Here is a 14,854-nt window from a genome sequence, read left to right as displayed (position 1 = left end):
TCCCCCCTGTCACGCACAGAGCAGGGCCGATCAGGGGGTTGAGGAGCTCCCCCCTGTCACTCACAGAGTAGTCTGATAGGGGAGTTGGGGCACCGCCCCCTGACACACACAGAGCAGGGCCGGTCAGGGGGTTGGGGCGCCACACCCTGTCATACACAGAGCCACAGGGCGATCAGGGGGTTGGGGAGCTACCCCCTATCCGGCACAGAGCAGGGCCGATCAGGGGGTTGGGGCGCCTTCCCCTGTCACAAACAGAGCAGAGCGAATAGGGAGGTTGTGGCCCCGCCCCCTGTAACACACAGAGCTGCAAGGCGATCAGGGGGTTTGGTCGGTGCCCCCTGTCATGCTGATCCTGGTGCCGGGAGGCCTCGCGGCTCTGCTGATCCCGGGGCTGGGAGGCCTGGCTGCTCCGTTGATTCCAGTGCTGGGAGGCATATTACCCTTTTACTATATAGGATAGAGGCCTGGTGCACGGGTGGGGGCTGGCTGGTTTGCCCTGAAGGGTGTCCTGGATCAGGGTGCCTGGCCAGCCTGGATGAGGGGATGATGGCTGTTTGCAGCTGGCAACACCCCCTTCAGGGTGGGGTCCCCACTGGGGTGCCTGGCCAGCCTGGATGAGGGGCTGACGGCCATTTTCAGGCTGGCAGGTGACTGAAGCTCCCAACCTGTCCTGTTTTTCTTTTTTTTAAAATTCTGGGCCAGCTTTAGCTCTGAGGCTTGGCTCCAGCTCTAAGGCCTTGGCTGCTGATAGCAGGTATCTGGTTTGTTTGGGTTTTATAATTGTAACACTGTTGCGGGCCTGCTCACTCCAGCTCTGAGATCCCAATTGGCTGAAAGCAGGGATCTGCGTTTGTTCTATAATTGAAACAATGTTGCGGTCCTGCTGGCTGAAGCCCGGCTGGCTGAAAGCAGGTTTCTGGGGTTTTGTTTAGCTTCTATATTTGTAACAATGTTTCTTAAACTGCAAGCTCAGAGGCCGGCAAGGCAGGCGGGGAACATTGGCTTCCTCCGTCACTGAAGGAAGCAAGCCTCCTGTTCGCTTCAAGCTGCCTGGCTGCCGGCCACCATCTTGATTGGCAGTTAATTTTCATATCGCCCTGATTAGCCAATGGGAAGGGTAGCGGAGGTACGGCTAATTACCATGTTTCTCTATTATTAGATAGGATTTGTTAGATATATTTTTATTGATTTCAGAGAGGAAGGGAGAGGGAGAGAGAGATAGAAACATCAATGATGAGAGAGAATCATTGATGGGCTGCCTCCTGCATGCCCCACACTGGGGTTCAAGCCCACAACCTGGGTATTTGCCCTGAACCGGAAATCAAACAGTGACCTGCTGGTTCATAGGTCCATGATTAATTGCTGAGCCACACGAGCCGGGCAGAGACTGACATTTTAATTACATCTCTTATTGTCTAATCAGAGCTATAAAAATTCATGTGTTGTCTGTTGATTTATTTCATTAACCCCATGGGGAAAAATATTTTTTTTCTTCTAACATAACGTCTGCATTTTCCTTGTTCAACAGAACAGTAACACAGAATCTGACTCTGGTATTTTAAATATATTTTTTATTGATTTCACAGAGAAGTGAGAGGGAGAGAGAGATAGACACATCAATGATGAGAGAGAATCCTTAATTGAGTGCCTCCTTTGCACCCCACACTGGGGATCAACCCTGGAACCCAGGCATGTGCCCTGACCAGCAATCAAACCATGACCTCCTGGTTCATAGGTTGATGCTCAACCACTGAACCACACCTTTGGGCTACACATACATTTTTTAAAGAATATATTTTATTGATTTTTTACAGAGAGGAAGAGAGAGGAATAGAGAGTTAGAAACATCGATAAGAGAGAAACATCGATCAGCTCCCTCTTGTATACCCTCTCCCGGGTATGTGCCCGCAACCAAGGTACATGCCCTTGACTGGAATCGAACCTGGGACCCTTCAGTCTTCAGGCCAATGCTCTATCCACTGAGCCAAACCGGTCAGGGCTACACATACATTTTTTGACAGCTCAATTGCTGATTCTTTTTTTCAGATTTAACCCACCTACGAGTCATAATGAAGATGCGGGTCCTTCAATGCCATTCAAAGTCATATATATCAGAATCCTTGAGCATGTTTATCCTTATTCTAGGATTTGAGTGTGTTTTTTTTATATTATAATATAATATTGTGGTATTTATTATTTTTTAACTTTTTGGTGTCATAATCAGTAGTAACAACATTGAAATTTACCTGAGCCCTCTCATCTTGGCACCCAGCAGCTGTTAAGTTCCCCCAAGGCTTTGTGTTGGTGTAAATAGAAATGCCCTTTCTTATATTATTACTTAGACAGGATTGTGGGCATCACCATTGCTTACCTGGAATAAAGCCAGGCACAAACCTTACCAAGGCTATTTTTCATCTTATAATTAGCTGAACTGGTTGTCCCCATTGATCATTTGCAACAAAATGCTGTGACAGAACTAAATCACACCTAATCAATCTTCTCTCCATCTCCCCAGATCCCTGAACTGTGGCTCATCCTTGAACAGTATAATTAGGAACAACCCCTCCTTCTAGACCAGGCAAACTCAGGGTAAAAGGTGTTCACAAGGGTGGGTTAGGCTACCTGCTCATCCACTCCCCCACCCCCTGTTCTTTCTAGTCTTGTAAACCACTCTTTATAAAAAGAAAAGCCCTTTCTGTCTGGTCTTCGAGACCCTTTTAAATCTTGTGGTCAGAGCAGTCTCCCTACTGAAATCATCTTTTGTATAAAGACTCTCTCTCTCTCTCTCTCTCTCTCTCACTGATTTCAGAGAGGAAGGGAGAGGGAGAGAGACGGAAACATCAATGATGAGAGAGAATCATTGATTAGCTGCCTCCTGATGCCCCCTACTGGGGATTGAGGCCAAAACCCAGGCATGTTCTCTTGGCTGGAATCAAACAGGAGACCCTTCGGTCTGCAGGCCAATGCTCTGAATTCTCTCTTTAAATAAACCCAGAATTTTTTAGTTGACAGTGTTAAATATGTGTTCCATGTGTGCTTAAAAAATATAGTCTCACCCTAACCTGTTTGGCTCAGTGGATAGAGCATCAGCCTGCGGACTGAAAGGTCCCAGGTTCAATTTCGGTCAAGGGCATGTACCTTAGTTGCAGGCACATCCCCAGTGGGGGGTGTGCAGGAGGCAGCTGATCGATGTTTCTCTCTCATCGATGTTTCTAACTCTCTATCCCTCTCCCTTCCTCTCTGTAAAAAAAATCAATAAAGTATATATTAAAAAAAAAAATATAGTCTCGCCGGGCCAGTGTGGTTCAGTGACTGAGAGTTGACCCATGCACCAGAAGGTCACCAGTCTGATTCTGGTCAGGGCACATGCCCAGATTTCAATCTCATTCCCCAGCAGGGGGTGTTCAGGAGGCCGATGATTGATGTTGATGTTTCTCATGGATGTTTCCATTCTCTCTCCCTTCCTTTATCTCACTCACTAAAAAAATAATTAAAAAACTTATATATATGGTCTGTGATTTTGTGATACAGAGTTTAATTCACAAGGTCAAACTAACGTTTACATTTTTCAGTTTTTTGAAGTCTTCAATCATTTTAAAAAAAAAATTTATTGATTTTGTGCAGATAGGAAGGGAGAGAGATAGAGTGTTAGAGACATCAATGAGAGAGAAACATCGATCAGCTGCCTCCTGCACATCTCCCACTGGGAATGTGCCCGCAACCAAGGTACATGCCCTTGACTGTAATTGAACCTGGGACCCCTGAGTCTGCAGGCCGACACTATCCACTGAGCCAAACCAGTTTCGGTGTCTTCAATCATTTTGAAGTTTTTAATAACCTAATTATTTGTGTCTTTTTTATAATGATACTAGAGGCCTGGTGCACAAAAATTTGTGCACTGGGGGTGGAGAGGGGGGTCCCCCAGCCCAGCCTGTGCCCTCTTGCAGTCTGGGACCCCTCGGGAGTTAATGACCTGCTGGCTTAGGCCTGCTCCCGGGTGGCAGAGGGCAGGCCCAATCCCTAAGTGCAGCCCCTGGTCAGGCTCAGAGCAGAACCGATTGGGGAGTTGGGGCGCTGCCCCCTGTCATGCACAGAGCAGGGAGGATTGGGAGGTTGCGATGCCACCCTCAGTCATGCTCAGGGTAGGGCCGATTGGGGGGTTGGGGCACCGCGCCCTGTCACTCACAGAGTAGGGCCAATAGGGGAGTTGGGGCACTGCCCCCTGTCACACACAGAGCAGGGTGGATCAGGGGGTTGGGGCGCTGCACCCTGTCACACTCAGGGCAGGGCCAATGGAGAGGTTATGGCTCTACCCTGTCACACACAGAGCAAGGCCCGTGGAGGGGGGTTGGGGCGCCATCCTCTATCACCCACAGAGTAGGGCTGATAGGGGAGTTGGGGCGCCGCACCCTGTCACACACAGAGCAGGGCGGATCAGGGGGTTGGTGTGCTGCACCTTGTCAAACACAGAGCTGCAGGGCAATCAGGGGATTGGGGAGCTCCCCCCTATCAGGCACAGAGCAGGGCTGATCAGGGGGTTGGGGTGCCTTCCCCTGTCATTAACAGAGCAGGGCGGATAGGGAGGTTGTGGCCCCGCCCCCTGTCACACACAGAGCCGCAGGGTGATCAAGGGGTTTGGGCGCTGCCCCCTGTCACACTGATCCCGGTGCCGAGAGGCATATTACCCTTTTACTATATAGAATAGAGGCCTGGTGCACGGGTGGGGGCTGGCTGGTTTTCCCTGAAGGGTGTCCTGGATCAGGGTGGGGGTCCCCACTGGGGTGCCTGGCCAGTCTGGGTGAGGGGCTGAGGGCTGTTTTCCGGAAGCGGGTGACTGAAGCTCCCAACGGCTCCTTGTTTTCTTTCTTTTTTTTTATTCTGGGCCAGCTTTAGCTCTGGCTCTAGCTCTGAGGCTTCAGCTGCTATAATCGAAACAATGTATAACTCTAGCTCTGAGATCCTGGCTGGCTGAAAGCTGGTTTCTGGGGTTTTGCAACTACATTTGCAACATAGTTTCTTAGAGTTGTAGCTCAGAGGCCGGCAAGTCAGGCGGGGAACGTTGCAGTCTGCAGTCACTGGAGCAAGCAAGCCTCATGCTCCCTTCCAGCTGCCTGGCTGCCGGCCGCCATCTTGGCTGACAGTTAATTTGCATAAGGATATGCTGATTAGCCAATGGGAAGGGTAGCGGTCGTACGCCAATTACCATGTTTCTCTTTTATTAGTGTAGACTAGATGCCTGGTGCACGAATTCCTGCATTGGTGGGGTCCCTAGGCTTGGCTGGTGATCTGGGCCGATCTGGGACAGCTGGCCCAGTCCCGATCAGGGCTGGGCCGATTGGGGTTGGGCCAATGGAGTCCTGCCAGCAGGGGGACAGACGGTAGTAGGGACCACGGGAAGTTGGCTGGTGGGAGGGAGGGACAGCGGGAGGTTGGCCAGCCCTGGGAGGCTGGCTGTAGGAGCCCACTGAACACCAGGGGCAGCTCCTGCATTGAGCATCTTCCCCCTGGTCATCAGTGCGTGTCATAGCGACTGGTCAACCTGTTGTTCTGGTCTGTCGGTTGCACCTGTCGCTTAGGCTTTCATATATGTAGATTACAGGGAGATATATGTCAAAACTTCTAGTGAATAAGGAAATATTGCTTTTATTCATGTGCATATGTTCATTTCACTCCATTGTAAATTTTATAAGCAGCAAAATTCCCTGTGAACAAAATGGATGCTTGACTTTGATCTGTAATTGGGTTTTCCCAAACAGTTCTGAGTTTGATAAAAAGTTCATAGCCATTTGCATGTGAAAATGGGAGCCTGTTTTGAAAGCTCTTTTGTGGCAACATGGCTGGTTGGCGATATTACCACATACAGTAAATCTACATAATCTACCTTGTCAAGATTGTCAAATCAAAGTCAAATATTGTATTAAAAACACATATATATTCAGGAAGCCAATTAATGGAATGGTTTGATAAAAAGATGGGTTAAAGCTTTCAGTTAAACAACAAGAAAGCCCACTGCATGGGAGAACATATTTGCCAATGTTATCACCGATGAGGGTTTAATATCCAACATTTACAGGGAACTCATACAAGTTAACAAAAGAAAGATAAACAATCCAATAAAAAAAATGGGCAATGGACCTAAATAGATACTTTTGAAAAGAGAACATAAGGAAGGCCAAGAGACATATGAAAACACGCTCAAAGTCACTAATCATCCGAGAAATGTAAATCAAAACAACAATGAGGTACCATCTCACACCTGTCAGAATGGCCATCATCAACAAATCAACAAAGGACAAGTGCTGGCGAGGATGTGGAGAAAAAGGAACCCTCGGGCACTGCTGGTGGGAATGCAGACTGGTGCAGCCACTGTGAACAGTAAGGAGTTTCCTCAAAAAACTAAAAATGGAACTCCCATTTGACCCAGTGATCCCACTTCTAGGAATATATCCCAAGAAACTAGAAACACTAATCAGAAAGGATATATGCACCCCTATGTTGATAGCACAATTTACCATAGCTAAGATTTGGAAACAGCCTAAGTGCCCATCAGCAGATGAATGGATTAGAAAACTGTGGTACATCTACACAATGGAATATTACACTGTGGTAAACAAGAAGGAATTCTTACCATTTGCAACAGCATGGATGGAACTGGAGAGCATTATGCTAAGCGAAATAAGCCAGTCAGAGAAAGATAAATATCACATGATGTCACTCATTTGTGGAATATAATGAACAACATAAACTGATGAACAAAAACAGATCCAGAGACAGAGAAGCATTGATCAGATCATCAATCCTCAGAGGGAAGGTAAAGGAGGGAGGGGTAAGTGGGAGAGATCAACCAAAGGACTTGTATGCATGCATATAAGCCTAACCAATGGACACAGACACCAGGGGGGTAAGGGCATGAGCAAGTATGAGAATCTCCTACTTGGGGAAGGTGTCTTACAATATAATGCATTGGACAATGTATTTTACCAAGAGTCAAACTTTAACAAACTTTAGTAAATATACATGTAAAAGAAATCTTAAAAATACATTGTGTGGCAAAGTTCTTATCCAAATGTCAACAGTTGGGGTGTAATCATGATATTGAGTTTATAATGAAATCTTACACATTTTATGAGTAGTGATGTTCAAATCTTACAAAATATTAGGTAAGTCAAATGTAATGAATGTCAAAAGAGTATAACAAAGGCATAACCTGGGGAAACATCGCATATGAATATGGCAGTGACAACTAATCAATTTATTATATGCTAAAGGAGAGTTTATCCAAAATGCCTTTATCTCATTAAAAATTCTTATTGGACAGAAATGTTGCACATGTAGGGATTTGAGAGGAAAATGTAATTCATGATGGATATGATGTCATAGATATTGCTTTAAAGTTTCTTGAAGGTTTGAATGAGGCCTCTGGAAATTGACCAGATTGCTTTACTTTCTTTAAAATTCATCTGAAAGAGGATAGACATCTCTACCAAATGTCTTTAGGAACATTGTAAAAGTTTTCTATAGGTAAAAGCAAATTCTATTGTCTTCTAAAAGGTACATTTATTCTACAGAGTTTATTGTCCACACCTGAGAGAACCTCATAAGTAGAAAACAAGTAAAACAGCTAAAATGTAAAAAAAAAAATTCATAGGTAAAAATATTCTTTCCTGTATAAACATTAAGTAAATTTGGAATTGAATTGTATAGAGAAGTCAATAACAAATAAATTACCATGTCACAAACATTTATCTCAACAAAGGTGTTTGAAGTTATCATTCCCCTCGTAACATATAAACAATACACTTTATATCTATTTTGTAAAAGTTATTGCTGCATATTTTTTAAAAAGCCTGGATGGTGACCTAAATTATGACATGCTTCATCCCTCCAGGTTTTGTCCTTATACAATTCTCTGCAACTGACCCAGGACATCACAGGGTGAGTGGGGAATGGGAATGGAAATGGTGTTCTGATAGATGTTGGTCTGCGATGGCCTGTTTCCCAAAGGTAGAATTTTGAATTTCACACAGATACAATTTTGAATTTTACCTTCAAGTTTGCATCTCCTGCACAGACAACTGTACTCCTTGCTTCATTAAATTACTTATTTGGTTCGTTGCTCGATTCAGTCATTGCTCCACCACAACTGGATGTCCAGGTTCCCAGAACCCAGAGCTGGAGTTCAGCTGGCATCTCTGCCAATACCCACCGGCGAGTCCACCACTTTCCAATGGAAGTTTTGAGCAAATCCGTTCTCAGCCTGTTAAAACAAAGACATTGTAGCTTTCAACGTAAGTGGCCCACTGATCTCGAAATTTTATATTAAACTGTTTGAAATATCAACTTAAAATGGGCAGGGAGTAGTCCTGCTTTACAGGGCACAAAAGAAATCGCACAGGTTCAGAATTCAGAAAATACAAACTGTGAGGGAAGCGGACAGGAGTCAGGACCCAGTTAGCATCCCCGGCGATGCTGATCCTGGTCATCATCCTGGGGGCTGGGCTCCATGGTCGAACCGGCAACTCGACTGTGGGCCGCAGCCCGACCACCTTTTCCGCCTGCACGCAACGCCCACCCTTAGCCACAGCGCATTCCAGCGCCTCCCCAGTTCCTGGGGCTCAGCCCAAACCAAGCGCCCCAGGTGCAGCGTCCGAGTCTAAGCCCCAGTTCTCGCCCCGAGCTTCGGCCCTGCTCCGCCCTCTGGTTGTCCCCGGAGCCCCGGCCACGCCGAGCCCGGCTCCGCCCCCTGTGAGCCGGCCCCGCGCACGCGCAGTTACTTCCGGACCCGGAAGCGGCTGGTGCGGGGCGAAGGTAACCGTGGCGTCTGAGACCTTTGGTCTTTCTCCTTTAAACCTCAGCATCTCAGCCCACAGCCCTGCACGTGTGAAGCCCGGGGGCCGAGGAGACCTTGAAACCGCAAACCCGCCTCCCATCAGCGGTAAGTCTCGCGTCCCGGTGAGACCTCTGACCCCGAGGACTTCGCTGCGGGATTGAGACCCGCGTTCCCTTTGGCTGAAACTGTGGAGTCCTCTCTGCCTGCGGTCTGCCTTCCCGGGGCCCCTGCGCACCGCCCGCGCGTGGTTTTCCTGCTAAAACCGTTCACGGGCAGCCCTCCCCCCAGGCCATTAAAGTGTTGGGAGGTGGAGTCAAACCCTCTCTCCCCTCCGCAGCCTCGCAGTTCCCGGCCTGTAGAGCCGGATTCCTCCCTGGCCTGGGAGTATAGACACCCCCCTTTCCAGATGTGCCCCCGCCCCCCACTACGCCCCACTTAGTAGGTAGGAGGCCGGATCAGTGAGGGGGCCCATGAGGAGTCCGCAAAGTTGAGGACATGGAAGGTCCTTGCTAATCGACTGTAGGTATGAAAGAGGAACTCAGGAAAGTGGTAACTGGAGAACAAATAGCGACCATGGAGGGAAGGGGGGAGCTCTAGAGACGTGAAGGGGAGGAAAAGGGTGAGGAGCACTTGGTTAGCAGAGGTGGGGCCCCGAAGGGCGAGGCTCTTGAGATGTAGAGAGTCAGGAGGAAAAGTTGGATGAGGCCAGTGCAGGGGCTGGAAGGGAGCAAGGGATGACCGAGCCCAGCAAGAATCAGCACTGTGGCCCTGGCCGGTTTGGTTCAGCGGGTAGAGTCGGCCTGCGGACTGAAGGGCCCCAGGTTCAGTTACGGTCAAGGACATGTACATTGGTTGCGGGCACATCCCCAATAAGGGGCGTGCAGGAGGCAGCTGATCAATGTTTCTCTCTCATCCATGTTTCTCTATCCCTCTCCCTTCCTCTCTTTAAAAAATCAATAAAATCTTAAGGGGAATGAAAAAAAAAAAAAAAAAGAATCAGCACTGTGCACTTAGCCAGGCGGTGGTGCCAGGAAGGCTGGCAGGAGAGGTGGAACCTGAAAGACAGAAGGGAAGCAGAAGGGACACAGGGATGGGGGAGAAAGGTGGGGAACAATCAGAGAGATTAGGGAGAAAGGGCTACTGAAGGTGACGGTTCCAGTAATTTCTCGGAACAGGTATAGGAAAGGAATAGATAAAGGGGAGAGGGGAGACAGGAGCCAAGGGGAAACACAGGAAAGGACAGTGGAGAGAAACAAAGGAAAGAGAGGGACCTAAACGGATTGAGAAACAGAAGTGGAGGAGGAAGGGAACCCAGTTCTGGGTGAGTGGAAAACTGATGGATGTGGGTGATTAAGTTGTGATGTGTTGACTTGTGGCTTTATGACCTATTTAATTTAATATTTGTATTTCAGTTATACAGATGCAAACAAGAATTGCAAAGGTCCAGTTTATAAGGCTTGCTCATTTTATAAATGATAAAATGGTTATTTGCGTCAGCAGATAGCTTTCATTTGCAGCCCTTATTCGCCAGAGGGGAGAGTCTTGTCTCAGTCAGTCCTGGGTCTCTTCCCATTTCCTGGGATGGGACTAGCGAAGTGAACTGGGACAAGAATGACCAAGTCTATGCCCACATGGTGCTTTTTCAAGGAGTATTAAAAGTGTTGGTCTTTTATTTCTTTGAAATGGATTTACTCTTTCCTTTCTACTCTTGTTATATTTATTTGATTGTTTTTAAAAAACATAGTTAGTCCTAGCCACTTTTTCTCAGTGGTTAGAGTGTTAGCCTGCTGACTGAAGGGGCCTGGGTTCGATTCCAGTCAAGGGCACGTACCTCCGCTGCAGGCTCCTCACAGGCCGGGGCCCTGTTCGGGTCTTGTGCAGGAGGCAACCAGTCAGTGTGTTTCTGTTACATTGATATTCCTCTCCATCTTTCCATCTCTCTTCCACTCACTCTAAAAATCAATTGAAAAATATCCTCGGGTGAGGACTAAAAAAAAAAAAAAAAAAAAAAAAGAATTAAAAAATAAAAAGCATTTGAAATGAATCTTTGTTGAATTTTCCTTTTTTTGTAAATTTTCATTTACTTCTGAAATAAGCATTGGTGACATCTCATAATCAGCTCTTACCATTCTTTTCTAAATACAAGATAGCTTAGAAAAACACAATTAACCCTGGAAGACATTATATTTTTAAAAATTTGAATTTTTTCCCTTCTGAATATATTGTATCTACTTTAGATTATATGCTTTGTATTTTTTCTCTCCTGTATAACATGTGGGAACATCCATTGGTGCATATAAATGATATATTTAGGCTATTTCAGTGTACACTTGGTAAGGATGGCTATGTTCTTAACAGTCAGAACCTAGTTTTAGTGAGTTAGTCTAATAGTCACAGTTTTTTAAATTCCATTTATATGATTTGTTAAATTAGTGAGCTGTAAGCTTCAATGATATTCCTTTAAATCCTTTTTCTCCATTCTCTGAAAATGTTGAAGGATGGACATGAAACTTTGTTCCAAGAGAGCTCATCTGTTTATGGTGAAGGAATTTGATCAGCCTATTTCCATAGCTAACATTTTTTTTCAATGTTTTCAGCGCCAAAATCGGTGTGCATCATTTTATATATTTTAAATAATTCTCGGTGAATTCCTGGAAAAGATGCAGAAAATGATTGTGTTTCTTTAATAGACCTGGGGACAGACAATTCTATGATGGAAGGAGTATTGTCAGTGTCTTTTGGACAGATCAGGAAATTGAGGTAAAAGAGAGAAAGGCTCAGATGCTGGAAGCAAAAGGCTCAGAGTCAAGTCAAATCTATGAATTTTTGCAAGTTATTTACCTCCAGGTGCTTTTGGTTCAGCCTCTGAAGTAGGATAATAAAGGCTCCAGCTTTGCAATTAAGTGTGTGAATATGTAGAAAGTCCAGCACAAGACCTGTGTCACTGAGGTGCTGTGTGTGCAAGTGATCACTACAAAGTGTTTCTTGTTAGAGCTCTCTGTGCTCAAGAACTCACTGAGACTTGCCTACCTGCGCCCCCTTCAATCCACCTGCCTCCTGCCCCCACCCCTGTTTCCAGGTTCTTTCTTCTGACACAGGCATCCATGATGCTGCTGCCCAGAGCAGGAAGTCCCAGCACCTTTGCCTGGTGTTTGAGGTCTTGGTTTTCTTGTGGCATTTTTCAAAGGTTCACCCACACCCAGTGCAGTTTGACCAAAGTTACTGGAACACCCTGAGCATTTTCACTCTTGGAGGGCTTTGCATAGGGTTCCCTTCTCATACTCTCCTGGCTTATAGACGGTTGGACCCAAATATCTCCCTGGTGGCCCTTCACACTCACAGTTCCCACTGAGCTCACTGTCTTTTCCTCATCTTTCTCATTACCCAGCTTCCCCTTTGTCCACTCAGTCACTGGACAAGACCCAGGGTCCTCTGTACCAACAAGTGCCCCACTCCTGATTTCTATCCCTCTTTCTTCTGATTTCAGACCCCTGAATTGACCCATTCTCTCCTTTCCATCTCCATGGTTTCAGCTGGTTTAGCTTCTATCTTCTGTCCCTCAGCCTTCTTTGAGCCTCCTCTTTGGTCTCAAGTTTCTACCATCAAGTCTGTCCCAATCTCATAGCCTTAAAGGGGTCTTTATCCAGAGTTGACCTACCCTTCCCTGCTTACAGCCCTCTCATTCCACTGTCCCTTCAACAGTGTCCTGGATCCTCAGTTTAATGAGGAACTCACCAAGACAAGTTAGCGCCCACGAGCTGCAGGAGGTAGGCAGCCATAATGCAGCATTGGTTCCTGGGGCCCCTCTGCCTCTTCCTTCACCAGTGCAGGCATCAAGCAGGTACTAGCAGCAGGAGCAGAGGGGCCTGAGGGATTGTAAGGGCTGCATTCCCCCAGACCTTGGTTTTTTTGGGGGGGATTGTAGGGAGGAGGAGTCCGAGAGAAGAGAGGTAGGTGGTGATTGAGGAGAAGTGCTAGGACAGGGAAGGAAAGAAAGGCCTGCCTGGTGCTGGTTGTGTAACCTCGGCGCACTGTGGCTTAGGCTCCACATTGGTAAAATGGGCACAATCATTATCACGTAATGTCACAAGAATTAATGACTCTGCAGAAAGAGCTTAGAAGAGCCTGGCCCTTAGGATGGTTGCATTTTATTTTGTAATTGGAAAAATGTGTTTCTATTGCTTTTCTATCAAATTGTTTATTCCTCTTCTTTCTCTAATATTCTGTGAGAGTTACATGGGTGACAAGAATCTTATCTGTCTAATTCATTGCCTGAACCTATTAGAGCTCATTAAATACTCTTATAATAGTTTTAATAAATGAAATATTTCAGTGAATGAATACATAATAAAACATGCAGTGTATGAAGCTAAAATGGCCCATTGGAGCCCACAGATCAAGTTCCCTTTGCTCCTTTTACACTCCATCTCCTGCTCTCTCCCATTCCCTGCATCAGCTGCAGGCACAGGGGCCTCCTCATTGTTCCTTAAACACATAGGCAGGTTTCTGCCTTAGGGCCTTTGCCGTGGCTGTTCCCTTGTTCCCAACTTTCAGTGAGTTTTCCACGCTGTTTTAACTTGTCTGCATTGGGCTTCTCTGGACTCAGTTGCTTTTCTGTTTATTTATTTGTTTGCTTATATATTATCTGTCTCCTGATTAAGGTGGCTGCCCACATGTGCAAGACCTTGGTCTTGTTCTGGTCTGTGTCTCTAATGCCAGGCACCAAGGAGATGGTTAATCTTGGATGAGTAAATTTATGTACAAGTGATTGACAAAGCTAAAGATGAACGACATAAAGGAATGGGTATGTGGGAACAAATTGAGAAACATATGTTTAGAGTTAGAGTGAGAGTGACAGTCTTTTTAATTCCTCTCTCAGAACCTGACACATCTTTAGACAAATACAACAAGGACAAAAAGACTGAGTAACACCCTGATATAAAGTTGGGAGTGTATATACACACCCACTTGACTCTGATCCTAGAAAAAAAAAAAATCTTTTCTTTTCCTAAGACCATGTTTAGTTACAAAGGTGATTATATACATAACCTCAAAGAAAGCATCAAAGAAATGAAAAGGTTGAGTATTACATGGCACAGTCTGCCCTCATATTGCATAAAATACTTTCATGTTGATACTGTAGTGCTGGCCCATCCAATATGGCAGCCAGTCCCCTCCTGTGGCTGTTGAGCTTGTGAACTGTAGCCAGTCTCAGTTGAGATGTGCTTTCAGTGGAGGATACATATTGATTCTTCAGAACACAGTAGGGGAAAAGGATGTGAAATACCTGGCATAAGTTTCTTTAAATATTGACTATTTGTTGAAATAGAACTATTTATGGTAAATATATATTCAGTTAAATAAAAGATTGGCTTAATTCACATTTGTGATTTAATAATTAATTGTTTAAAATTATAAAGTTATCAAAATTAAATCCAACCAGATCAGTATAGAGAACAGATTAGTGGTTGTCCTGGGTTAGGGATAGGAGTTGTTAGAAAGCAGCTCCAATTAAGGATCTGGTTTGTGGTTATGATTTAAACAAAGCTACATGGTTAATAAAATTTCATAGACACACACACTTAGACACCCACCCCCATAAACTTTTCATGTAAGGCTTCAGTTGGGTCTCAATCATATGTTGAAATCTTATCCACTGCCTTGGGATATTACCCTACTTAAAAAATTACCTTAAAAATAGGGATATTGCCTTATTTAAAGATTACCTTAAAAAGATAATCAACTTGCCCTGGCTGGTTTGGCTCAGTGGATAGAGCATGGGCCTGAGGACTGAAGGGTTCCGGATTCCATTCTGGTCAAGAGTACATTCCCGGGTTGCTTTCTTGATCCCCAGTAGGGGGCATGCAGGAGGCAGCCTCTCTCCCTCTCCTTTTCTCTCTGAAATCAATAAAACAAAATATAATCAACTTAAAATAAGGGCATTAATAATGGGCCCTCCTCTAATATGCCTGTTTTCCTTCTTAACAAGGGAAATCTGGACACAGAGATATGCATAGAGAGATT

At 45.6% G+C, this 14,854-nt stretch overlaps 1 pseudogene; it reads left to right on the top strand.

Moving 5' to 3' along the window:
* Positions 1–14,854, top strand: part of LOC139014377 (zinc finger protein 420-like) — a 47,213-nt pseudogene that overhangs the window by 17,424 nt on the left and 14,935 nt on the right.

Source organism: Myotis yumanensis, unplaced genomic scaffold (genome assembly GCF_028538775.1).
Source record: "Myotis yumanensis isolate MYYU_CA2020_CCGP unplaced genomic scaffold, mMyoYum1.0.hap1 SCAF_7, whole genome shotgun sequence".
Taxonomy (NCBI): Eukaryota; Metazoa; Chordata; class Mammalia; order Chiroptera; family Vespertilionidae; genus Myotis; species Myotis yumanensis.
Note: the sequence above shows the minus strand (reverse complement) of the source record. Positions and strands in the feature narration are given on the sequence as shown.